Raw genomic sequence first — 26,804 nt, forward strand, 5'->3', positions numbered from 1 at the left:
TTTTAGGGATTACACAACAGTGATTAATTGGGTGGGCTCTAAAGCCAGATGCTACCACTTAATAGCTCTGTGATCTTGGGCACACCATTTAACCTTTGGGAACCTCAGTTTCTTCATTTGTAAAATGGAATAATACAGTTACTACCTCATAAAGATGTTGTAAATATTAATAATGTATGTTAAGTGATTATAACCATACTTGCACATGATAGGGACTCTACAAATGTCATTGGGTTGGTCATAACTCCTTTTCTCTCAAAAAATTCAACTCAAAGTGAGCTGTGTTGTTTCATATAGCAGAGCGTTCTATGGTAAGTCAAACTTTCAGGTGTGGTTTGATCTAGAGATTTACAAGGGACTCTGGCTCTCATTTCCCTTAATTCTTGTAGTTATGTCCTGGTGAATCTACATTTTCATGACTAGCTCCCCACATAATGACAAAGGAAGCTGCATCTGCTATGGGGCTTATTCTGCACATTCCTGAAAGTGGTCTAGGCCTCAACTGACATTCCATTCTGTCTACAGAAAGAAAACAGGTTGGGGGTGGGGGGGCGCTGCATGGCTCAGTCAGTTAAGTCTCTAACTCTTGGTTTCCGCTCAGGGCCTGATCTCATGGTTTCATGAGTCTGAGCCCTACATCAGGCTCTGTGCCCGCAGCGTGGAGCCTGCTTGGGATTCTTTCTCGTTCTCTCTTTCTCTCTCTCTCTCTGTTCCTCTCCCATTCATTCTGTCTCTGTCTCTCTCAAAATAAATAAACTTTAAGAAACAAGAAATTATATGCAAGAACATCTATTGTTGAAGTTCATCAGAGTCATCTGATTGGATTGTTCAGGGTCATGCTACCCTGAACAAATCACTGCAGCCAGAAGGTCCTTAACTTAGGTCATGTGCTCCTGGAGTTGGGAATGGAGTCAGATTTTAAAGACCCTATGGATCTCCAATGAAACTTGGGAGCCGATGGGAAAGCAGAAGGGGAAATGATGCTGAAGATACAGCATTATATCCAGGGATATTGTATTTTATTATTATCATCCTACCTAGAAATTAGAACATTGGCTTGAGGCAAATTAACAGAACTGTGTTGTAATTTTGATCTTCTTGTAGCTCTAAGACTTTCATACTCAGCTGACCCTTAGAGTATCAGATTCCTCATCTTAAATTTATTCGCTCAACAAATTTCTTAAACCTCTATGATGGGCAAAAAATAAGCAGAACTATCCTGTCCTCACCAAGCTAATGTTTTAGTATGGTGGGACTTAAATATGGATTTTATAGCCTCAGCAAGCAGATGTTCCAAACATCAAGGTACAATAAAATTTGGTGCAATCTGTTATTTTGCCCTTGTGTCTTGATTCTTCTATTTTACTTTGCATGAGGGCAGAAACTGAAATATAATACCAAAACTGTTAAAAAGTTCATTTTAGCTTCATTTTTTTCTTTTAAACATTTCAATTCAAGGGAATTTGGAACCAACTGGAAATCATTCTTTCATGATTACATTTTGGTTTAATTAACAACTGGTTTCCATAAGCATTTGTTATGAAAAAGGTTAGGTTGTAAAAGCAGAAATAATACCACAAAAATGCAATTTATTTGTCAAGAAAGATAAAAAGGTAAATAAAGATTTACAGCTTCCCTTGGGGGGAAGTGTTTGATTTAATAAGGAATCCTAATTAACTGGTAAAAATCAATCATAGAAAATAAAGCATGTAATTTGCAACCTGAAACGCAAACTTTCATTTCTGTTTTTCTTTTAGAGCTAGTTGGAGATGTTTGCTGGTTTTGTTTTACACAAATAATCTTTTTTTCCCTGCTGAAATTTACTGCTCCTTATAAGAGCTGAGAATGGTAAATTTTGCAGTGAGTTCCCACCACAGAGATTATTACTGTCACTGGAGACAAGGGCCAACAAATTATGATAATGGAAAACGATGGGATGTCTTCTTTGGCCATGGCTACCATTTTGAGGGAAGACTGATGAATTCCTTCTTCTGACCAGTATAAATGACAAGCACAGGGGCGCCTGGGTGGCTCAGTCGGTTAAGCGGCCGACTTTGGCTCAGGTCATGATCTCACGGTCCGTGAGTTCGAGCCCCGCGTCGGGCTCTGTGCTGACAGCTCAGAGCCTGGAGCCTATTTCAGATTCCGTGTCTCCCTCTCTCTGACCCTCCCCCGTTCATGCTCTGTCTCTCTCTGTCTCAAAAATAAATAAACGTTAAAAAAAATTTTTTTTAATAAATAAATAAATAAATAAATAACAAGCACATCCAGCTTATTCTCCCTTTGCTTTGTAGTACATGAGCCCTACTTCTGCCCTTTATTGGACCAATGTCTCACCAACCATAGTATCATGTAGGACACTTACTACTTCTGAAAAAAAGTTTTTTCATTAAGCTTTATTGAGGCATAACTGACCTATTCAATTTTTAGATATCTAAGTGTACCTTGTTGTGATTTGATACAGGTATATACTACGAAAGGATTTCCCCCATCTAGTTAAGTAACACACTTATCACCTCACAAATTTATCTTTTCTTTAGAATGTAACTGTTGTCACAAAAAAAGAAGAAATTAAGTCATATCAAAATTTGACCCTGGCATTAGGCATCCAGAGGCAAAGACTGACTTCTCACTTGATGTTATCAGGGAGCACAGAATGGCCAACATCTTTAGGTTTCCCTAAGAGCAAAAGTGGCTCGGGGTGAGCACCTGGCTGGCTCAGTTTGTCAAGCAGCCAACTTTGGTTCAGGTCATGGTGTCACAGTTTGTGGGTTCGAGCCCCGCATCAGGTTCTCTGCTGTCAGCACAGAGCTGGCTTTGGATCTTCTCTCTCTCTGCCCCTTTCCTTCTTGCAGTGTCTCTGTCAAAACTAAACATTAAAATAAAAAAGGCGCAAAAATGATTCATTAGGCTGGGATGTTGAACTTTCTTGGGGACTCCTCCTCCAGTCTCAGCCAAGAGCTTCTGAATGAAGCAGATTCCACCCCAGCTCCAGGGGTAGATCTTGTGACCCAGGCCTCTGCCCACTGAAGACTGTTCCCCTTGCCTGTGCTTTTAGTTCATAAATGGGTACACATTACCTAATCAGCCCAATCAGAGATTCAACTAGAGGCATTTTTTTTGGTAAGCTCCAAGAAGAACAAGCACTCTCTGCCCCACTGGACACAAACGAGGAATTCTATATTCTGAAAAGTGTTGATGCATGTGTTTGGAGCACAGGGAGTGAGACTGCCAAAAACAATTTTCTACAAGGAGAAACGAGAAGAAACGGAAACAGAAGCTAAAACCTAGTAACATATCTTAAGCACCTGGATCAAAGTTTACCTGAAGCCTGCTGGGCTTTTCAATGACATGAACTAATAAATATTTCTTTATGTTTCCAGTTTGCACTGGGGTTTCTTCTGCCTTCAACAAAAAGATTTTAATGGATATGCTATAAAATACCAAAAATATCATGTGAGTCTCCTCTTTAAAAATCCCCCAGTAGTTTCTTATTTTCTTCAAGATAAATTCAAACTCGTGAGCTTAGCACAAGTTCTGACCCCTCTTATACTCAGCATCTTCCCTCTGGAGATACCCAATTTCTTCGGATTTTTTTTTAGCCTGTGTGCTTTGCATGCATCAGCATAGCACAGCTTGGACCTAGAGAAAGTCTCAATTCCATTAGCTGTAAATTGGGGATAATAGCAGCTTGTTCCCTATAGGTTGTCCTAATGGTTCCTGTGAGATAGTAATATGTGTAAACTATTTAATGCATGGTTCCTTCTCAATAAATATTTATTAAACGGAAAAAAGTGACTGACAAATTATTATTTAAGGAAGCAATTGTCTGAAATCCAGGATGACCCATGTGGTAAGTTAAGTGTTTCTGAGGAATATGTACATTTCCAGACCTTCTGCCCACCATGTTAGAATTTTTACACTGGAATGAATTTCTAAGACGTAAAATTTCCAAGACGTAAAATTTCTAACAATTAAACATGCTCTCAAATGTAAAAGGGAGAGGTGATCTATTGGCTCCCTTAACCTCAGAGGTAATCACTGTTTCTCTTGTCTAGTAAGTACTGTCGTTTGCTTCAGAAGTCCCAGGTGTCTTTATAGCTTTGTTCATTCTAATATTATATTCTTTGCTTCTGCTGGGTACATATTCTTTGCTGCTACTGAGACTCCATTCTTTTTTTTTTAAATACCAGTATAGTTAACACAGAGTGTTATATTAATTTCAGGTGTGTAATATAGTGACTTAACAATGCTATACATTACTCAGCGCTCAGCAATATAAGTGTGCTTTTTTAACGTTTATTAATTTTTGAGAGACAGTGCAGGTGCACAAGTGAGGGAAGCGCAGAGAGAGAGGGAGACAGAGGATCCGAAGCAGGCTCTGTGCTGACAGCAGGGAGCCCAATGTAGGGGCTCGAACCATGAGATCATGACCTGAGCAGAAGTTAGACACTTAACGAACTGAGCCCCCAGGTGCTCCAATACAAGTGTGCTCTTAATCCCCGTATCCTATCTCACCCATCCCCCCACTCAACTCCTCTCTGGTAATCAGCAGTTTGTTCTCTACAGGGGAGAGTCTGATTTTTGTTTTGTCCCCTCTTTCTTTGTTCGTCTTGTTTCTTAAATTACACGTATGAGTGCGATCATATGGTATCGCTGAGACTATTCTTAATGACTTCACCGGATTTTTCATTGAGGCCCTTTTCACATGAGTCCTGATGAAATTTATGGGTCTACCCCACGCCTCAGTTAACTCAGCTGGGGAGGAGCCAAGATGCCCCAAGTGACCTGCGTGAATCAGAACGTGGAGCTCAATCCTCATTTCTCCTGGCATCTACAGACCTGGCCTTGCAGCACTCTGACAAGGTCAGAGTCGTGATAAAGGACACAGAGTGTAGTGGTTAGGGCTTTGGCTCAGGAGCTGGGCCCACCAGTGCTCTAGGTGCAAGCCACATGTAGTCTGCTGACTCCTTGAGCTGTGGCTGCTGGGATTGCAGTTACATTTTTTATTTTATTTACTATTACATTAAATTTAAATTAAAAGATAGATACCCCGTCCAGTTACAGGAAACTTTTAAGTACGCTTAGAACCATTTGGGTATGTGCGTCTTCTTTTTCAACTCTACATTTCATGAGATCTAAATACAGATTAGGTATTTCTGCTGAAAATTCAGCATTCCGATGGAGATGCGCTCTAAGTGTAAAATCGTGCTAGATTTCAAAACTTAGTAGGATTAGGGGCGCCTGGGTGGCGCAGTCGGTTAAGCGTCCGACTTCAGCCAGGTCATGATCTCGCGGTCCGTGAGTTCGAGCCCCGCGTCGGGCTCTGTGCTGACGGCTCGGAGCCTGGAGCCTGTTTCCGATTCTGTGTCTCCCTCTCTCTCTGCCCCTCCCCCGTTCATGCTCTGTCTCTCTCTGTCCCAAAAATAAAAAAAAAAAAAAAAAAAAAAAAAATTAAAAAAAAAAAAACTTAGTAGGATTAAAAGGAATGTTAAATATCTCAATAAACATTACATTGATTATACATTGAAATGATAATATTTTGGATATGTTGAGCTGAGTAGAAAATGCTGCTAAAATTAATTTTACCTCTTTTTAAATACAGTTACTTGAAAATTAAAAATTGTACGGCTTGCATTCTATTTCTGTTGGATAGCACTGGTCCAGGTAAACTTATATAGTTTAAATCTTCGCTCTGACATGCTGTGTGACCTTGGGCATGTTGTTTAACCTCTCTTGGCTGAGTGAGACTTTACTAGTGATGTTCATCTTTTCCTATTTTTTTAGGGAGGGAGGGAAGGACAGAGAGAGAGAGGGAGGCAGAGAGAGACGAGGAGGGGAGGGGCAGAGTCCAGCCTAGCATGGAGTTGGACTCAGGGCTTGATCTCACAACCCTGAGACCATGACGTGAGCTGAAATCAACCCAGAGGCTCAACTGACTGAGCCACCCAGGTGCCCTTACTCCCCTATCTTTTTTTTTTTTTAATTTTTTTTTTAACGTTTATTTATTTTTGAGACAGAGACAGAGACAGAGCATGAACGGCGGAGGGTCAGAGAGAGGGAGACACAGAATCTGAAACAGGCTCCAGGCTCTGAGCTGTCAGCACAGAGCCCGACGCGGGGCTCGAACTCATGGACCACGAGATCATGACCTGAGCCGAAGTCGGCCGCTTAACCGACTGAGCCACCCAGGCGCCCCATCCCCTATCTTTTTAAGGAAAACATGACTTAATGCATACTTTGTGCTTCATACAATGACACATGATAGTATGCAATAACGATTAGCCTTAATGTATTTAATGTGTATAAATTACTATTGCTTTGCATATTTATTATCCATGCTACTATTTTCATTTAGGAAAATACCAAAAAGTTATTACTATATTTTTCCATTACATGGGACCAAGTTCCTCTTGTTTGTTCTAAAAATATTAACAATATTAACCAAAGCACTTAGGAAACCATGTGGTATGTTAGAAAGAACATACCACTAGGTGCTATGCCTGTCAGAGTCAAGGTATATGCCTGTTCGTCCCTCATCTGCTATAGTCTGTGTGACCTTGTTCCACTCACTTTTTGTGTCTGGTCTCCGTTTCTTCTTATAAAAGTCACTGACGTTGGAGATGGTGATGTCTCCGCTCCCTTTCAGGTATAAAATACTGGAATTCCTCTGAAATTAAAGGGCATGAAGTCATATGTACATTGGAAAGAAACCCAGTTGGTAAATTGGGAAGAGGGAAAGACGAGTGGAGTATTTAAAAATGTAAGTTCTTTCAATGGGGCTCTCAATATAGGTCTTTTCCAAACCAGTTCTGCTCAAGTTCACTTAACTCAACTAAGGAGGACCCAAGATGCATGAAGTGGCCCTGTGTGAACTGGGTTGTAGGATTCAGTTCTCCTTTTCTCAGATTCTATCACTCTGTTAGTGTAGCATTAAAGAGGCAGAGTGGAGGGGCGCCTGGGTGGCTCGTCGGTTAAGCGTCCGACTTCAGCTCAGGTCATGATCTCACGGTCCGTGAGTTCGACCCCCGCGTCAGGCTCTGTGCTGACAGCTCAGAGCCTGAAGCCTGTTTCAGATTCTGTGTCTCCCTCTCTCTCTGCTCCTCCCCTGTTCATTCTCTGTCTCAAAAATAAATAAACGTTAAAAAAAAAAATTAAAAAAAAAAAAAAAAAGAGGCAGAGTGGAAAGGTGGTAGTTTACCTAATAATACTAACAGTTAATGCACGGATCCCTTACTATGAACCAGGCACTGTTCCTTCAATTGATAAATACTCACAACCCTATGAGGTAAGTTTTAGGACAGGGTCTAGTTCCTGAAGGGACATGCAGGCAAAATAATTTAAACTAACTGCCCAAGGTCATCCTTCTGGCACTGAATTCAAACCGTGGTGGTCTCGAGTGCAGTCCCTTCCTGCTGAACACTGTGCAGTGCTGTTCTGGCCTCCTAGTGCCAAGTACCACGTCAAGTGTTGGGGTTACTGGGGAAAACGTGACATGTGGCTCCTGCCTCATAGAGGTTGGAGGGTTTTTGCAGAGTTGATACACATTAAATACACTAGGGAGCTACTGTCTATTGCATATTCATGAGGTCCAAGGCATCATGCGATGAGTACGTTATAGATCATCTCGTGTTATTTTTGTTACAAAAAAAGGAGGAGGAAATCTATCATAAATACTAGAAAGATTTGGTGAGTAATGTAAAAGTATAAAACTGGGGACCTTGACCTACTTTAGGTGCATGAAGAACATCCAGGGACTTCCTCCTTAAGAAAGAGAAATTTCATCTGACATCTGAGGTTGCATAAGAGCTAAACAGCAGCGTGTGTGTGTGTGTGTGTGTGTGTGTGTGTGTGTGTATGTGTGTGTGTGTGTGTGTGTGGCTACTAGCAGGAATGATGGAGAGTATTCTGGGCAAACGGCCTCGAAGTATTGCACTCAGTTTCTGTGGATGCAGTTTGTAAAATTTCAAGGGTGTTTTACATGCTAGCATCATTCTTTTGTTACTGTGCTTTTTTTTTTCAGTAGGCTTCACACCCAGTGCAGAGCTCGAACTCATGACCCTGAATTCGAGACCCTGTGATCAAGACCAGAGCTGAGATCGAGTCAGACACTTAATCCACTGAGCCACCCAGGAGTCTCTGTTATTGTGTGTGCGTGTTTGTGTATGTGTTCTTTTTTTTCAATGTTTGTTTATTTTTGTGAGAGAGAGAGAGAGAGAGAGAGAGAGTGAGCAAGCAGGGGAGGGGCAGAAAGAGAGGGAGATAGAGGATCTGAAGTGGGTTCTGTGCTGACAACAGAGAGCTGGATGCCAGGCTCATACTCACAAACCATGAGATCATGACCTGAGCTGAAGTCAGCCACTTAACCGACTGAGCCACCCAGACTCCCTCTGTTACTGTATTTTTAACATCAGCCCCACAATCACATCTGTGGGGAAACGGTCTGTGACTCTCGCAGTCATGTCAGTTCCCCCTTTTGATACATCTTCATAGGGCTGTGCCTGCCTCCTTCAGCTCTGAATGTCACGTTTCAGTTGACTTGCAGGGCTCTGTGATTAACACCTGACATTCACCAGACTTAAAGATCCATCAGGGCAGGAACCAAGTTTCTTTTTGCTCAACATTCTATTTGCAGCACTGAAAATTTCGTTAAGTAAATCAATCAAGAGGTATTTTCAGAATGAGATTGTTACTAGCTTAAAATGATCACCATGATGGGGGGTGGGAGGTGATGGGCATTGAAGAGGGCATCTTTTGGGATGAGCACTGGGTGTTGTATGGAAACTAATTTGACAATAAATTTCATATAATAAAAAAAATGATCACCATGAGTTCACATTTATCTCTTAAAGCATACGACCCCAGATGAAATAAAAATGAATTTTGGATTATGGATCATTGTAATCTGTTAATAGGACACAAAGAGTGGGTCCTGTTTGCCTTTCTAGCAAAGCCTTTAAAAATGATCTATATTCACATTGTTTTCTAAGTAATATACATTATGCAAAAGCACACTGACAGGTCTACGAATGAGTTGGTAAAATAGGTAATCTAAAAGTTTCTTTATTCTTTGAAGAAAAATGGGTAACTGTCTTCTAAAAAATAAATTATAGAACACTTTTCACTGATTCTCTGATTTTTCTAGGTAGTGAATCAAATATATTATTTATAATTAGTGTCTTTTGGTTACTTTTCTGCATGGTTTTCCCTTTTATAACTCTCTTTTTAAATCTAACAGAGATTAAGAAGTAATGTGTTTTGTAATATGTCAAATGAAAGAACCGGATGAAAGAGTATATATAATTTTATGCATGTGAAGGCCAAATAGGCCAAACTAATCCACTGTTAGGTGTCAGGTGAGTAGTGGCCCTTTAGACAGTAGACCCTGGTGGGTTTCTTGATCAGGGTCCTTGTCATGTGGGTGTGTTCAGTTTGTGAACAGTCATCTAGCTGTACAATTATGATGAGAGTACTCTTCCTGATATATGTTGTACTTCAATAAAGTTATACAGGGGTGCCTGGGTGGCTCAGTCGGTAAAGCGTCCGACCTTAGCTCATGCCATGAACTCACGGTTTGTGAGTTTGAGCCCCGCGTTGGGCTCTGTGCTGACAGCTCCGAGCCTGGAGCCTGCTTCGGATTCTGTTTCTCCCTCTCTCCCTGCCCCTCCCCCACTCGTGCTCTGTCTCTGTCTGTCAGAAATAAAAAATTAAAAAAAAAATAAAGTTATACAAATTCAGACACATAATGAGTGTTCTGAAGCAAGGAATTCATTGTGTTTTTGGAGATTTCCCATGACTTAGATGGAAGGCCCTATTAAAATAACTGAGAGTTAAATATCTCAGGAAAATGGTGTCAGAGAGGTTAGTTGAAGGAACGGCATTTGATTCTGGTCAGTATCTTTAAGAAGGGATGCGGTATGCTCCTCCTCCCTCGAGTGACTAACTGTGGTGTCCAGGAACTTTAAAAACTCTGGAGAGACTTGGAGGCCGTGTTCCAATCCTGGCAGCCTGACTACTGACCACAGCACTTTATTCAGGGCAATGCCCCTGGTCCTACAGCCTGGCTGCAATTGAAAGTACCTGGGAGCTTTAAACAAACAATGCAAGGGGCTCACCTGTATGGATTTTCAGATGAAACCCATGTGGGATCTGGCCATTAGGATTTTTTAAAGCTGCTCTGGTAATTCTGATATGAAGCAAAGTTTGAGAAATACTCTTCTTTTCTATATGATCATAAAGTTGCCCCTTGAACAACACAGGGGTTGGGTCACTGACCGCCACCACCCAGATGAGAATCCACTTAACACTTCTGACTTCCCCAAAACTTCACTACTAATAGCCTACTACTGTTGATCAAATAAATGCCTTACTAATAACAGTCCATGAGGTTCCGTATTTTGTATGTTCTATATATTACATACCGTATTGTTACAATAAGGTAAACTAGGGAAAAGAAAATGTATTAAGAAAATCATAGGGAAGAGAAAATACATTTACAGTACTGCACCATAAAAACTCCACCTATAGGCAATGTGCCCAGTGATCTCTGGATCTGTCTCTTGCTTCAAAGTGTATGCACAGAACAGACTCAGGGATGTCCCTTCCCTGAGGTGCCTCAGGGGTGCCTCCCACCACCCTCCAACCTCTTTTCCTTCTTCTTAGCCATCCCCTGACTTCGAGACCAGCCAGCACCATCTTCTGAGCTTAACTCCTTACTGTTCATCAACCAGGAGCTTCCAGATTTCTCAGAATTATTCCAGAGGTGGAAGCTGTGGCCAACCACTTGGTCAACCTGTGGGCCTCCTACACTTACCTTTCTCTGGGCTTCTCTTTTCACCTCGAGGATGTGGCTCTGGAGGGCATGGGACACTCATTCCAAGAGTTGGCTGAGGAGAACCTTAAGGGCACATGGCATCTTTTGAAGAAACCAGTGCCCTCTTCGAGGACTTGCAGAAGCTGTTTCAAGATGAGTGGGGTAAAACCTTGAGGCCAAGAAAGTTGCCATGATCCTAGAGAACCTGAAACAGACGCTTTGGGAGCTGCATGCCCCGGGTTCTGTAGCTTCCGGGAGAAGTGCTTTCTGGATGAGGAAGTGAAACTCATCAAGGAGATGGCGACCACCTGACTCACCTCTGCAGCCTGGGCTCCCGGCTGGGTTGGGCAAGTAGCTCTTTGAAAGGCTCACCTTCAAGCATGAGTAACAGCCTCAGGAGCTTGGCAGCCCTGGAGGGTCCCTTCTGGCATGACCCTGGTGTCGGGGCTGCTGCCTGAGTGTCTTCCTGTAGCCACTAGGCAGCTTTTTAACCACCCTGGAGCGCTCTCTCTAGCTGTGGACCAAATGGAAACAATAAAGCTTTTTGCAGAAAAAAAATCCAAGTATAAGTGGACCTGAGCAGTTCAAACAGTTCAAACCCATGTTGTTTACGCGTCACTGTACTAAATTATATCATACTTTACTACACTATAATACTACACTATGCCATGCTGTGCTATGGAATGCCATGCCACAGTACAGTATACAGCTACCCAATGCTATGTATTGCCTAAAAACACATACATATGTAAGATAAAGAAATGCATGAAAATGATAAGCCCAGCATTCAAGATAGTGATTACTCCTAGGAGAGAGGAAGGGGGCTGAAGCCAGGAAGGATACGTGGGTTAACTCAACATACATATGTACATAATTTTTATTATGTTTATGTCATATTATTTATAACTTTCTTAAGCTGGAACGTGTGCGCTGATAAAGCTGACATCAATCATTAGTTAGTTATTTGTTGAGCCCTGCCTTGTCTCAGGTTTTTTTTTTCTAGGTTCTGCAGGAAAAAACAAAAAACAAAAAACAAAGAACAAAAAAACGACAATACCCAAACAGACAAAATCCTTGACTTCACGGAACTAACATTTTAGTTATGGCAACCAGGTAATAATATACAACTAAATATATGCTTTATGTGGTCAGTGTTATGGAGGAAAACAAAGCAGGTTAATGGGATTATGAAAGGTAGAGATTGGGGTGGGCCAGAGATGGCTCCTTCATGCAGGGGTTGTGAGGAAAGGCTTCTCTGATTAGCAGAGACCTGAAGAACTCAGGGAAGGGAGTCAAATAGATATTTAGGAGAAGAGTGTCGAAGGCAGAGAAAGCTCTAAGTGCTAATGCTCTGGGAGTGAACACGGGGAAACAAGAGGAGCGGGAGGGGGCAGTGAGAAGGGGGAGAATGGTTGGCAGGTGGGGGAAGTGTCTCACGAAAGGCTGGGAAGCCAGCGTTTTGTTCTCCATGAGACAGGAAGCCTTTGGAATATGTTTCATAGAAAAGCCCCTATTCTTTGTGCCTGTTCTATATGCCTTCAACATTTCTAATACATTTTTAAAAATAGAGGTGTTATCACACACAGACACGGCAATGTTAATTATTTTATTAGATTCATCATCTCTGGTAGAAGAAGGGCTGGGGACAATTTGAGGGCCCCATGAAGGTAAATCTGTTAAAGGTGGGGCAAATGGACCCAAGAAGGGAGTGTGTGGGTGTGCATGTGTGTGTGTGTGTGTGTGTGTGTGTGTGTGTGTGTATAGGGAGCAGTTGCCGAATACAAATTGTACTTTCTCAATATGACAGCGTGCAAACAATGTTCAGGGATGTGCAGGGAGTCCTGATCTCCAGGCAGCAGGCTGGTGCAATTCTTAGGAGACCAGAAGGCATTTTCAATGAAGGCAGAGAGGGATAACAACTCAGGTCAGCACACAAACAGGACAAACTGCCTTTTTTTTAAAGCTCCTATTGTAAATGTTTCCCATTGCTTCCATGTCAGTTCAGCTACGATTGTGGAAGAAGGGCAGGTATGTTGCATTAGAATTCGAAATGACTCGGCTGTTCTTAGAAGAGACTCTAGTAAATTAACTTTTTACAGCCTGACACCACCTTCAGTCCATTTGCTTTGGGGCCAGCATGCTGCTCTGAAGAATTTCCGAGCATTGGAAATTGGTACTTTCCATTTGAAGGTCCTAAGGAATATATTGCCTTTGCTACACTCCCAGCTCCTACTCAGGGGAGATGGAGAATTCTCAAAGCCACAGGCTGAACTGCTTACTTCCCTTAGAGGTTTTCAGACAGCACACACAGGTTCTGATGCAAAGCAGAAAAAAATCCATGGAGAAAGCGCTGTTATCCCCAGCCCAACAAATACTGTCTCCAAGCTCTGTTAAAATATGCTCAAGGAAACTAAACATGATCACCTGTTACATTTTCACCCTTTATTCCCTTATCTTTCATCTTTTTCTATCAATTGTGGGTATGGAAAGTGGTGATCAAGCTGCCACAGTGTGAAGAATCCATTTAAAACTGATATATTTGTTTATGGCTGTGGGGAGGGAAAAAAAAGTCAATTAATAATTTCGTTTTAATGTCAGCCTGCCAGCTTGGATGAAGCTGTGAGTTTACAGTCCACAATGAGATCTGGCCCAGTGATAAATGTCTGCTCTTCAATTCTAGTCTTATAACTGATCATCAAAACTAAGGAAGTCAGAGTTCACACTGAATACTGTATAGGAAAACACTGTTGATCGTTGCAATGATGAAGGAATTTTCAGAAGACGAAAGACATGCACAGTATGGTAAAGAAGTGCACCCATTGTGTGGGAGAGGATGGAACTCAATATTATTCATATGTCTAAAATTTTCCACAGAATAATAGCAGTGGATATTTATCGAGCATTTACTGTATGCCTAGCATGTGTAATATGCTTAAGATCCAAGTTTCAAACAGTGATGGGGTGCAGGTCACATGGGGATCTTGCTAAAAGGTAGTTTCTGATTCGGTAGGTTGGGGGTGGGGCTTAAGATTCTGCATTTCAAAGACTTTATTTTCTTATTTTTTTGGGGGGGTTACAATACACTCTTTTTTTTAATTTAATTTTTTTATTTTTTAAATTTACATCCAAATTAGTTACCATATAGTACAACAATGATTTCAGGAGTAGATTCCTTAGTGCCCCTTACCCATTTAGCCCATTCCCCCCTCCCACAATCCCTCCCGTAACCCTCAGTTTGTTCTCCATATTTATGAGTCTCTTCTGTTTTGTCCCCCTCCCTGTTTTTATATTATTTTTGTTTCCCTTCCCTCATGTTCATCTGTTTTGTCTCTTAAAGTCCTCATATTAGTGAAGTCATATGATTTTTGTCTTTCTCTGACTAATTTCACTTAGCATAATACCCTTCAGTTCCATCCACATAGTTGCAAATGGCAAGATTTCATTCTTTTTGATTGCTGAGTAATACTCCATTGTATATATATATACCACATCTTCTTTATCGATTCATCCATCAATGGACATTTGGGCTCTTTCCATACTTTGGCTGTTGTTGAAAGTGCTGCTATAAACACTGGGGTGCATGTGTCCCTTCGAAGCAACACACCTGTATCCCTTGGATAAATGCCTAGTAGTGCAATTGGTGAGTTGTAGGGTAGTTCTATTTTTAGTTTTTTGAGGAACCTCCAGACTGTTTTCCAGAGTGGCTGCACCAGCTTGCATTCCCAAGATTCTGAATTTCTAACGGGCTCTCCAATGATGCTGACAAGCTGGACCTCTGTCCACAAGTAGCCTAGCAAGGCATCATACAATGCATTCTACAATCCAATCAGAGCACAGTCCAGTGAGGTGGTGAGTATTAGCATCTTTTTTAGAAGTCAGGAAATCAAAGGTCAGAGAGGTTAGGTGCATTGCCCCAGGTCTCAGCTAGGACATGGCAGACTTCATTCTGATTCCAGAGCCTCAACGTGCAACATCTTTTAACTCCCTTTTATCAGAATGGAATTCCTCTTGATGGCTTTTTCCCATAATTAATGAATGACTTTTAATAGGTAATAATATGCCTGAGCCTTTCAGTTTCGTCAAGTCAGTTTCCCTTCATCTTAATAGGTTTCTGCAGCCTGAGTAAAGCTCAGTTTATTAAAGGGAGCTTGTTTTCTTCCTTTAGACCAGCTTGTAATCACACACCACACTGACATTTCTGAGACCACTTCTGGCATACTAACTGTTTTAAATGTTAGTCTGCTTTCATGGGAGATATTAAGGAGAACATCAATCTCAGCTGAGAAATGTGCCCTGCATTAAAATGCAGGCTGGAAAAAAAAAATTGCAGGCTGGGTAAAGGTTTCTTTTAGCATTTCTCAAGCTAATCATTATGGATAAGCACATTTTAAATGTTCATATTTGCTATTGAAGCAATTTGTCTACATTCAGTTCAATTGCAGAAGCATTTATTAAGCACCTACTAGATTCTTGATGCCATGACTCAGGCTACAATGGAGGCAGACATAAATAAAGGTAAGCCAGGTTTTCCTAAGGTCTTATAGTAGTAGCCTCAACTCTCTATGCATCTGAATTTTGTGTAATTAACATTACTGTTAAAGTGTAAGAACCAACCATGGGCACGTTTAGAAATGGGGCAATAGGAGCGCCTGGGTGGCTCAGTTGGTTAAGCATCCAACTTCAGCTCAGGTCATGATCTCATGATTTGTGGATTCAAGCCCCGCATCAGGCTCTGTGCTGGCAGCTCAGAGCCTGGAGCCTGCTTCATATTCTGTCCGTCTGTCTCTCTCTCTCTCTCTCTCTCTGCTCCTCCCCCGCTCATGCTCTGTCTCTCTCAAAAATAAACATTAAAAAAATTAAGAAAAAAAAAAAGAAATGGGGCAACAGCTTCTTGTGTTAGACACACTTGATTTTAAAGAGTCTTGATTAACAGGTATAATCCGTTGATGGGATTCCTTGCCTTCACCCCAAATGAGTCATTTGCCTTCTATGGAAATATTCAATTGCTCCTGTCTTTTACTAGCTGAAATTCATATCTACTTAAGTTGAAAAAAAAAAAGAGTCTATGTATGTCGTGGGTAAGGACGTTGGAAAGAGAACAATGGGTATTATCTGTGAGCATAAAAATTCATCCAATCAGCTAATGTGTATTGAATACCTGCTAACTCCAATATCATCAGTCAAGTTTTGGAAAGGACAATAAATGTATTAGTCATTGCCCTGTCCTTAAGGAACCAACAGTCTAACTCAGTGATACCTAAAATCTCATGTGCATAAAAAATACCAAGGGTATATTCATACACTCAAGTTCTACTTAGTGATAATAAGAAATGAACTATTAATATGCTTGGCAATATGGATGCATCTTAAAATCATTATACTAGAGAAAGAAGTCAGACATCAAAAGTGTATCCTGGGTGTACTCATTAGCTATTACGAATACACCAGACAACTGTCTAAGAGCCTCATGATTTTGAAGCTGTTTCCTAGAAACTATCCTTGACTACTCAATCTAAAAGGGACCTTGTCAGTTTGTTTTCTTTGTAACATTAACCATAAGCTGTAATTATATGTTTATTTACTGATTTACATGTCGAGCTCCTGTCTCTGTTCTAGACTGTAAGTTCCAGGAGGACAGGAATTACATGTTCATTGTTTGCTACTATATATCCAAAAGTTTTTACAATGTTCAGTATCAACAGAATGTTCCCTAGGTATTTGTGGCAATAATGATCACAAAGTCCTTGGCTCATTTTTCTTTGTCTCTCATAACTGACAGTAAAACACAAAGGGGGCTTTCAAAAATACTTTTTGAATGAAAAATCACCAGAAACGATTGTATAGCTCATCTAGAAACAAAGAAAGTGATGTAGGATTCTTTAGGGAATCCTAAAGGGTCTGAAGGGAAATGAATTCATTGAATAAATGATGCAAAACAAGTCTTTCATTTAAGCTAATTAATGAAATAAATAATTCAAAAGCTGCTCCTTTAAGTTAATCTTTATTTTACACATTTCTGAAATTAGCAGAGTTTAGATAAATGGTCCTCAGTCCCAACTGCACATAGAACCACCTGGAAATCTTTGTAAATTGCAGGTGCTTGAGTTTTCCCTCCACCCCCTGAGGCTGTGATTGAGATGTTCTGAATGGGTCCTGGGTGTTAGTTTTAAAGGCTTCCCAGTTGATTCTAATGTCTTGTCAGGGCTAAGAACCTCTGTCTAAGGAAAAAAATGTATATACAATATAATGTCGGCTTTGGTCAGAAATCACAGGATTCAAAACCCATCCCAGTCACTTTGTAGCTGTATAGATTACTGAACCTCTTGGAGCTTCAAGGTTTACATTTACAAAATAGTATACTAATGTCTGCTTTTTCAGGTGGTGAAGATTAGAAATTATATAACGTTCCAGTAGGCTATCATAATTGGTCACTTTTGTTATTTCTTTATGTAGGGAAGGTGATTTTTGCTTGCTGTCTTCAGTTTAATCCCAAACAACTCAGGTGCGTGTACGTGGAGCATGGGGTGATAGCATCTTACCTGGGCTGTGGAAATGGAACTTGCAACTTTAAGACATCAACTGGCAAATAAGGTGACAGCTTTATTATCAAAGCAAACTTTTGAGTGGTAGACCGCTCTCAACTCACACTATTCCGAATGAGATCTAAAGAAATAAGGTAAATTGATAATAACAGAAAATCAGTAATGATATTTAACCTTTCTTATGTATTCACCACGAGCTAGGTAGGCACTGTTCTATAAGCTCTCCATTTCATTTAATTCTTAAAGCATCCCTACGGGACTGGGTGCTTTGGTACTCTTATTATTGCCTCATCTACAATTAAGGGAAATGAGGCACAAAAGATGAAATAATTTGCCTAGGTCCCTCAGTTGGTAGGAGGCAGGGCAGAGATTTGAACCTCAACAGTCTGATTTCAGTTGTCCTGTTCTTAACTCCCCCACCCCGATCACCTTTTTCCAAAAAATAGCCCTACTATATAAGTATATCTACAAATCCAAGTAAGGGAAATGATACCTAACTAGTCTGATAAAACATATGTTTGAGGATTGGGTGACTAGGATTTCAAAAAGAAACAAAATGGACAGTATGTGAAATTACAGAGAATTTTTTGAAAGCTATCTGTTGAACAATCAATTTTGCATCTAAGTTTTTATTTTATTTTTTTTTGTTTGTTTTTGTTTTTTGTTTTGAGAAAGAGAGAGCATAAGTGAGGAAGGGGCAGAGGGAGAGAGAAAGAATCTTAAGCAGGCTCCATGCTTAGCACAGAGCCTGATATGAGGCTCAATCCCACAACCGTGACCTGAGCCAAAATCAAGAGTCAGGAGCTCAACTGACTGAGCCACCCATGCACCCCAACATCTAAGTATTTTTTACATGTAGTTTTCCTTGGGAGATAAGAAACATCTTCGAACACATTTTGCCATTTTAGTATTTTTGGCTATAGCTCTCCCCTCTTTCTCTCAAGTGAATTGTGTCTGAGACAAGGGCCAGGAAGGTGTCACTAATGGAGGTGAATCTCATCTACATTCAAGCATCTTGTCAGGACAGCCCTATAATTACCCTGAGCTCCTTTGCCCACTTGATGTCTAATGTACATGTTAGGGTGGGTGGACCAGTGATGACAGTTTGGAATGACTCTGCTTTTGAAGTGAATACATAGATGTTTCTGGAAACCAAAGTGTATCTGCAACTTTTATCTCTAGAAATTGGCAGCAATGTGTTGTTCCCCTGAAATTTGAAAACTGCCAAAGGGAACATAACTTTTGGTTGAATTCCCTTATTCTCTCATTCAACAAAAACTAATTGATCAATAACCTAAGGCCTGACTATAGTAGGCATTGGGTATACAACTGGAAGGAATGTAGTGTCTTCTCCAAGAAGCTCATAATCTGGGGTGAACTCAAAGTAAAGGACTTACGTTCTTGTCCTGTGACCCTATTAGCCAACCTTATGAAAAAGGGAAACTAAAGGGTGTTGGGAAGCCTAGGTCCTCATCCTGCCTCACCGCTCATTGTAACCCAGTCCTTCCACCTGCTGGAGTTAGGCCGTAGGAGAGAGGTCTGCAGGCCAGTGGAACCTGGCCTGAGTCCCTGCTCCTCCCCTTATGACCACGTCATCCTGAACAGCTCATTTAGCCTCTCTAGGTTTCTCATGTATAAAATGGGGGAAACAAAAAGTCCTTCTCTCAGTGTGACAATTCAAGAGTTGCCATGTAACGCTTTTATCCGGGTATGGATACTTGGATACTTGGTAAAGGCTCAGGATGATGATTTATCGTGTGTGTGTGTGTGTGTGTGTGTGTGTGTGTGTGTGTGTTTCTCCTCTGCAAAGGAGATCTCTGAGATTTCTTCACTTAGAACATCCTCAGATTCCCCAACATCAAACGAGGAAACAATGGCTAGCAAATTGCAAAAGGATCAAAGGACCCCTATGGCAGTCATGGCTATGAAAAGGCCTTAAACCCTGAATATTGTCTAGCTGGAAACACTGCTGAGCCAATAGTGGGAAATAAAGATACATTATTTTAACATTTTAAGAAAATCAGTATCTCTGCTGGTGGGTTAGTAGTAAAGGAGCTACTTCTGGCTAATCGGGGCTTTATTTACTTATATATTTGAGACATTTTCTGGTTTGTCCCCGCACACAGTAGCGTGTGGTGAGTATGCGGTATGGCTTTATTTTACCCTATTGAAAACAGACTTCCCTGAGGTTTTGGGCAACAGTCGAACTTGGTGTTTTTATTTATGGCATTCTCTGCTGCATGCCTGACTGACGCCAAACACAGGAGCCCTGATTAATTTTGTGCTTGTCTTGCAGAGTGATTTACAATAATTGAGGCTCTTCAGATTCTCAAGAGTCATTTCCTTTGGAAATGAATACAGTTTGGGTCTGGACAAAGTAGAGCAATTTGAAAGTAATGGAGTGCCTTACGTTTTTTTAGAAGGCTACATTTTGCAAACCTTTGGAGTCTGGGAACTGGTGGGCCTCAGTGAATGTCAAAGGTCTGGGTCACTGGAAAAATATGATCCCTGTGCTTAATGGATGGCCCCTTGGGAGTGCCACCCCCTGGCTTCACCCTCATTTCCCAATGCTTTTGAGTTGGGTACATAATAGTTTGCTGAGGAATAAAGTGCAGTATTGATAGAGTGTAAATCTGCTGCTAAAAATTCAACTCACCAGCTCATTTCTCTCTCCTTGGTATTATTTCAAGGGGCTCCTAAAGGGCCAGACACATGCAAACCACCCTGCCTTCTCCCCCTACCTTGCCTACCCCCACCCCCAGCCTCTGGAGACAGAGACTGGGCTCTAAAGAGGAGGAGGCCCCGGGTCTGTGCCTACAAACTCACAATCCCCTGGGATGATTTCTCTCCTGAGAGTGACAAGCTGCAACTCCATGATTCTGCTCCTGGGATTTGCTGACTAGGTAGAGTGGCCGATGGAGAAAATACTAACTAAGGAAAAATGCAAAACCACAGAAACACTGTGGAGATTCTGAAGACAAACTCTACATACCCTTTCTCACCCTTTTTATTTTTGCAAAGAAAATAACATTCCTCTATTTAAGATCCCCAACCTGACCACCTTCTAGTAAACTTCTACATATCCTTCAAGGCCTCATGCAAATTCCACCTGTCCCCAAAGCTTCACTAACAGCTGTTTACATGTTTACAGCAGTTATCTCCCCCCACACCAGCAGGTGACCCTCTTCAGGACAGGGACCTGTCTTGTTCAACTTTCTGTCTCTGAGCATTTTAGTGGAGAGAGAATGTGAACTGACACTCAGCTCATGTCTGCTTCACGTCTGACATGGAGGCGTGGACTCTCTCTTCCTCTCCTGTGTCACGAAGCTTCGGCAGTTCAGGGGCTAGGCACTAAGGATGTCTCACTTTCTCTCTCTGTCTCTCTCTCTCTCTCTTTTAACAGGTGCACAACTTAGTAATTTGACAAGTTTAGGCATTATATGCTCTGCTCACCACAAGTATAGCTGCTATCTGCTCTGTTCCCTCCTTATTACAGTATCATTGACTGTATTCCTTATGCTGTGCCTTTTATTCCTGTGTCTCACTCATTCTGTAACTGGAGGCCTGTATCTCCCTCTACCCTTCACCCATTTTGTCTAGCCTGCCACCGCCCCCCCCCCCCCCCCCCCGCCGGGAACCATCAGTCGGATCTTGGTATTCGCAGTTCTGATTCTGCTTTTTGTTTGTTTATTCATTTTTTTTAGATTTTATTTATGAATGAAATCATAAGGTATTTGTTTTTCTCAGTCTGACTTATTTCACTAAGCCTAATATTCTCTAGGTCCATCCATGCGGTCTCAAATGGCACAATCTTATCCTTTATTATGGCTGCGTAATATTCCATTGTATATTTACCCCACATCTCCCTTAGCCATTTGTTTAATGATGGACACTTGGGCTGTTTCCACACATTGGCTGTTGTAAATAATGCTGCAATAAACATAGAGGTGCATATACCTTTTTGAGTTAGTGTTTTCTTTTTCTCTTGGTAAATATCCAATAGTGAAACTACTGGATCATGTGATATTTCTATTTTAAATTTTTTGAGCAACCTCCATACAGTTTTCCATGGCTGCCGCAGTTTACCTTCCCACCAACAGTGCATCAGGGTTCTTTTTTCTCCACATCCTCACCAACATTTGTTGTTTCTTATCTTTTCAAGTTTAGCCATTCTAACAGGTGTGAGGTGATCTCTCATCGGGGTTTTGATTTGCATTCCTTTGCATTCCCTGATGATTAATGACATGGAACATCTTTTCATGCATCTGTTGGCCATCTGCATATATTCTTGGGGAAAATGCTTGGCTACTTTTCTTGTCCCTGGTAGGTATCCTTTGGATTCACTTTTTTTTGTATAGTAGTGGTCAGACCTCATTCACTGGTGGGCCTGGGAAAGAGGTCTGGGAAATGGACAAGAGAACATTTCTCACCAACCATTTGATTCCAAGTGTTCAGGTGTTTCAAAAAGACATCTGGGATTTGTTTTAATCAAATATGGTAACACATGCAACCATGGAAATGATGGTCATGAAGGAAGAATTTGTGGTACTCACAGTTACCTAGAAGTAGGAAGCACATCACTCCGTGAAGGGCTACATGGGGAAACAGCAGCATTAGTCAGGAGGTAGAGGGAGCCAGGGGGAAACATGGCAAGAGCCCCCATTGTGGTTTCTGCAGGAAGGAACTTGTGAGGCACGTAAACAGCTTTAGGATTGGCCAATTAGAGTAATTTCAGTGGATTCTGCAGCAAAGAGGCTGACTTAGTCCTCCAGCTTCTAGCTCTGGGGTGATTAGGGCTAGTGGATATTGGGCTAGAGTATAAGCTAGACAAAGGAGGTGAGTGTGGAATATGGACTCTGCATTGGTTGGTTTGCATATGAAAGGTACACTCTTGAAGAAGTTGTTTGCTTTCTGAAGGAATTAGCTACCTTTGGGAGGGACAATCTCTTCTGAGTGAGCAAAGTCCCATGATGTCAAAGCATCAGAATAAAAGCCCTTTAGAACCTTAGACCTAAGGCGCTCACAGGAGGCCACCTTTGCTTTGTCTTTTCTGAGGAGAGTTCTGTATTGAGCTTTGGAGCTAACATCATAATGACACTTTGGACTGAAAAGAAAAAAAAAATGAAAAGGAAAGAAGAAAGGAAGAAAGGCAACAAGGAAGAAAGGAAGAATTTACAAAAGAAAAAACAAAGAGGGAAAAAAAACCTGATCGCACAGTACATACTCAGAGTATAGCTGATGAATAAACAAATAAGTAAATAAGTACCAGTCTATCTATCATTTTCCTATCTCATCATAGTGTATCATTACTATGAATGCAAGTTCCCGTGGTAGACCCAACAAAGATATTTGCAATTTAAGCCTTATGTAATCAGAGCCTTTGTGTGCTGTAAATTTGTGCGATCACTGAGCAGATGGATGGATGTATTTTCCATAAGCCCTAAAATTATAGTTTATAAGGAGTAAGCTTGCTGGTCTACTTGGAGGGTAGTTTCTGCACACTCACTTAATGGACTGTTCAGTCAGTCACTTAATCACTGAGTGTAGTCTGTAGGTTTAAGAATGACACTTGTGATTCTAGGTGAAATCTCAGTGGAAACACTGCTCAGACTCTCAATCCTGATTCTACCTACGAGTATACCCAAGGATGTCTCCATTTTTTTTTTTTTAAATCTTCTTTTCCAAGGCAGACAAATGACTTCAGCAAGGACGTGACACTGAGTTGCTTTACAAATAAACACCTCCAATAAATGGAAGTGTTTATTTACAAATCATTATAAATCAGCTTGTCAGAGAGGCTTGGACCGGAGAGATCTGGGAGCTGAGAGTTACAAGATAGCCGAGACTCACAGATCCTGCCACGATCAATCAGCAGTGACGAGAACACAAAAAACAGGTCTCTGAGGAAACAGGATCAATTTACAACAATGTCACCTACATACAACTTTTTAAGTTTACCTCTGCAGGGTGGGGTTCTCGGAGATGACGGTGGAGGTGAGACAGGGATGCTGCATTCAAGTAGCTGGAAACTTAATTTTTCAATCCTTAGAAAGGACGTAAGTAACTCTTACGGTCAACAGTCAATCTTCCGGAAATTTGCAACAGATGACCCAGATATGCGTAATAGGGGACTGGAGTGTGGACACCCTTTCTCCTCCATGCAGGCACTGACTTACATAAGTTAATGCATGTGGCAAATTGAATGCAGAGTTGTCCTTAGTTCTTCATACCTCCTCTCCCTTGTCTTCATGCCCATTGCGTGGCCAGTGCTTGTCAACAACGAACTCTGGCAAATAGAAAGTGATACAAGAGACAGTGTGCCAGCTCCGTGCCGAGGCCTCGAGGGGCCCGTGTGCTTCTGTTTTCTCTCTTGGAAACCCTACTGCACCTGGCAAACAAGTCCAGTCTGCGGGATGAGGAGATGGGGGCCCTAGCATGTCATCGTTCCCGTCAACACCCAGCCAGCCCTGACTGGCCAGGCCCCAGAAGGCCCTGCCTGCATATGCATGAGCAAGCCTAGCTGAGGTTCTCCTGGCCTGGCCCAGTCCAGCAGGGCTACCTGACAGCTGAGTACAGTCACAAGCAAAAATTAACTTTTATTACATGCCATTGAGGGTTTCATTGCTGTTTACTAGGTAGCATTATTACGGCAACAGCTGCTGCAATGTGCAGAAGCGCTTGGCTCTTGGGCGGAAAGAGGAGAAGGTATGTGCACTCACTTTTCAGTTCTGATCAGTCACCAGGCAGTGCTCATCTTATGTCCTGGAACATGTCCACTGCTCATCATCCTCACTGCCACTCAGCCCTGAAACTTCTTGAGCTGTCTGGTACCACTGGGCACCTCCCTCCATGTATCATTATAATCTGCTCCAGTTTGGGAAGACTTGGAACCCGATTTTACTGAGAGAGAAGGGACATGGGTTAACATTTATTGGGCATCTACTTTATTGCAAGCACTTAATTAAGCTTATTACACATATAATCAGACTCATAATAAAACAGCAGACAATATTTATTGAGGACTTTCTATGTGGCAGGCCCTAAGTTAGGGACTTCTATGCTTTACTTCACGCTTCATAAAAACCCTAAGAGGTTGGTGTTGTCAATGTCCCCATGACAGAGTTAAGGGAAGGAGCTTTCCTAGTTTCTCTTTAATGTGGCCTAGGTCACACAGCAGGTAAATGGGAGAACCAGACTCTCTCTCTCTCTCTCTCTCTCTCTCTCTCTCTCTCTCTGTCTCGATAGATAGATAGATAGATAGATAGATACTCTCACTTGATGATCTCTATGAAATCATATCTGGTCCAAACATGGCATCACTCCTGTTTGATTTGTGGTGGTTGCTAAGGATCACATGTTCATGTATTCAAAACCCCAGGTGTCTCCTCAAGGACAAAATACATGTATTTGGGTAGAGAGGGAAAAGGAGAAATTAGGAGCAAGGAAATAGCTTTTTCCCAGATGCAGAGGGAAACTTGTGGTGAATTGGTATGCCTTTATATTTTCTGCAGCTTAAAAAAAAAAAAAATTAGTCATTAGAGCAAAACAGGTAGCAGAACTCCCGAGATAGATATTCCACGTTCTGCCAGGGACTCCCATTCCCTCTCAGACTAAACAGTTTTGTGTGTGTTAGGGAGCCTGGAAAAGGAGCCTATTGTTGTATTTGAGCCAATAGCAGCAAAGACCTCCAACTTCATAGGCACTATGGACACTCTGCACAGGCACACCTGTGTTCCTCTGAGCCTTATTTTCACAGTCACCGGGTTATTACCCCAAATGTGAAAGACCTAGAAGAGTGGTATCCTTTTCCTCGTGTAGTGCGCTGGTTAGTGGGAGAGAAAATGTGGTGAGTGGGGAGCCATAGAACCATCTGGTTATGGAAGCTAACGAAGCCCGGGCTTCCTCGTAGCCTCCATTTTTCTCTCATACCCTAATTTTAATGCCTCAGCAAACCCTGTCAGCTCCACCTTCACGGTGTGTCTGGATGTGACCACCTGTCACTCCTGCTACTGCTCTGCCATTGACACCATCTTCATTTTGCCTGGGTGGCTGTCGCAGCCTGTATGCTCATCCAGCTGCCTCAAAAACATGGGCACATGGATACTGTTATAATATACGAAGCCATTTATCTGCCTCAAATGCACCCATGGCTCCCAGCTCATTCTTAGAAAAGCCAAAGTCCTTACAGGGCCGCAGGGCCTTACAAGCTGTGGCCAGCTGCTCCCTTCCTCACTCGGTCCACCCCAGCTACATTGACATCCTTGCTGTTTCTGTAACACACCTTGCTCCGACCCCAAGGCACTTTCATTTGTTGACCCCCAGATAACCCTTAAGGGCCCTGCTTCACTTCCTTCAAGTCTTTGCTCAATGCCACCTTTGCTCTGTAGCTCTTCCTAAGACCGCTATGTTTGTTTCAATATAACTTATCATCAAATTGGCTTCCACACAACACCCAATGCTCATCCCAACAAGTGCCCTCCTCGAAGGACCACCATGTTTAAACACTGTCACCTCCCACCGTACTCCCTACCGATGGTCATGCTTTTTCTTGCTCTGTGGCACTTACCATCTTCCAATTATTATACAATTCACTTGTTTATTGGGCTTCTTCCTCTACAGACCAGAGCCTCATGAAGACTTTGTCTCTTTGTTTTGGTGGCAGTCCTGACACATACTATATGTTCAGCGAGTTTGTGCTGAATTAATGAGTGAACTTCAACAGGGCCTACTTTAGTGCAGCATTTAAGAACACATGCCTTGGAGCCATACCACCTGGCTGAAAATTCATGCTCTACCGCCTGCTAGTCTTGGGGCATTTATCTCCCCTCTTGAAGCCCACTTCCTCATCTGCAAAATGGGCAGGATGAGAGAACACAACTCAGAGAGAGGATGCCTACAGAATGTTTAACTCAGCATCTGGCATATATTAAACACTCAATGTACATATTAATTCCTACTATGTATTTTGAAAATCAGTACTCAAATGCTTCTTTTGCCTTCTTTGGAGGTGATTTCAGAACAAAAGTGAAGTACGGAGGAAGGGTATTAGTATTCAATGAACACCTCAACTCATCTAAGCCTCACAACCCTCCTATGAGACAGTGCTATTTTCCCAGTTCAAAGAATGAGGCCATGGCATCTCATGAGTGAAATGCCCAAGGTCACACAGAGGCAGAGCGGGGCTTCACATCCATATTTGCTTTACCCTCTTGGCCTCACTCTTGCCACTGCAGCAGGCGTGCTTCTCTACCCTTGCTGTAGCAACTTCCAACATCTTCACTTGCCCTGAATACCTCTGAAATCCCAGTCCCCTTGAAATCCTCTCTCTTCAGTCCCTGCTCAAATGCCTTCTGCTCCCATTAGCCCTTCAAAGAGCCCTCAGATTGGGACCTTATGAAGATAAAAAGCTTCTGCACAGCAAAGGAAACAACGAACAAAACTAAAAGGCA

The 26,804-nt window shown here is 41.8% G+C and overlaps 1 long non-coding RNA gene across 3 annotated transcripts in view; it reads right to left on the bottom strand.

The window, feature by feature from the left end:
• The window catches only part of LOC109279068 (uncharacterized), a 50,251-nt gene extending 25,530 nt beyond the window's left edge, over nt 1-24,721 (bottom strand). Inside the window, exons 1-7 of one of the 3 annotated variants that reach the window (XR_002086003.2) lie at nt 24,631-24,721; nt 24,075-24,255; nt 23,314-23,641; nt 17,353-17,476; nt 13,238-13,362; nt 10,814-11,327; nt 6,207-6,670 (exon numbers count right to left, since the gene is read on the bottom strand). This is a non-coding gene — a long non-coding RNA (uncharacterized LOC109279068). Of the gene's footprint in view, nt 1-6,206; nt 6,671-10,813; nt 11,328-13,237; nt 13,363-14,494; nt 17,477-23,313; nt 23,642-24,074; nt 24,256-24,630 lie in introns of those variants that run through there. The other 2 variants (XR_002086002.2, XR_008420571.1) reach the window with 2 other exon arrangements.
• Between the last annotated feature and the right edge of the window lie 2,083 nt (nt 24,722-26,804).

Source organism: Panthera pardus, unplaced genomic scaffold (assembly GCF_024362965.1).
Source record: "Panthera pardus isolate Hobbes unplaced genomic scaffold, ASM2436296v1 HiC_scaffold_8, whole genome shotgun sequence".
NCBI lineage: Eukaryota > Metazoa > Chordata > Mammalia > Carnivora > Felidae > Panthera > Panthera pardus.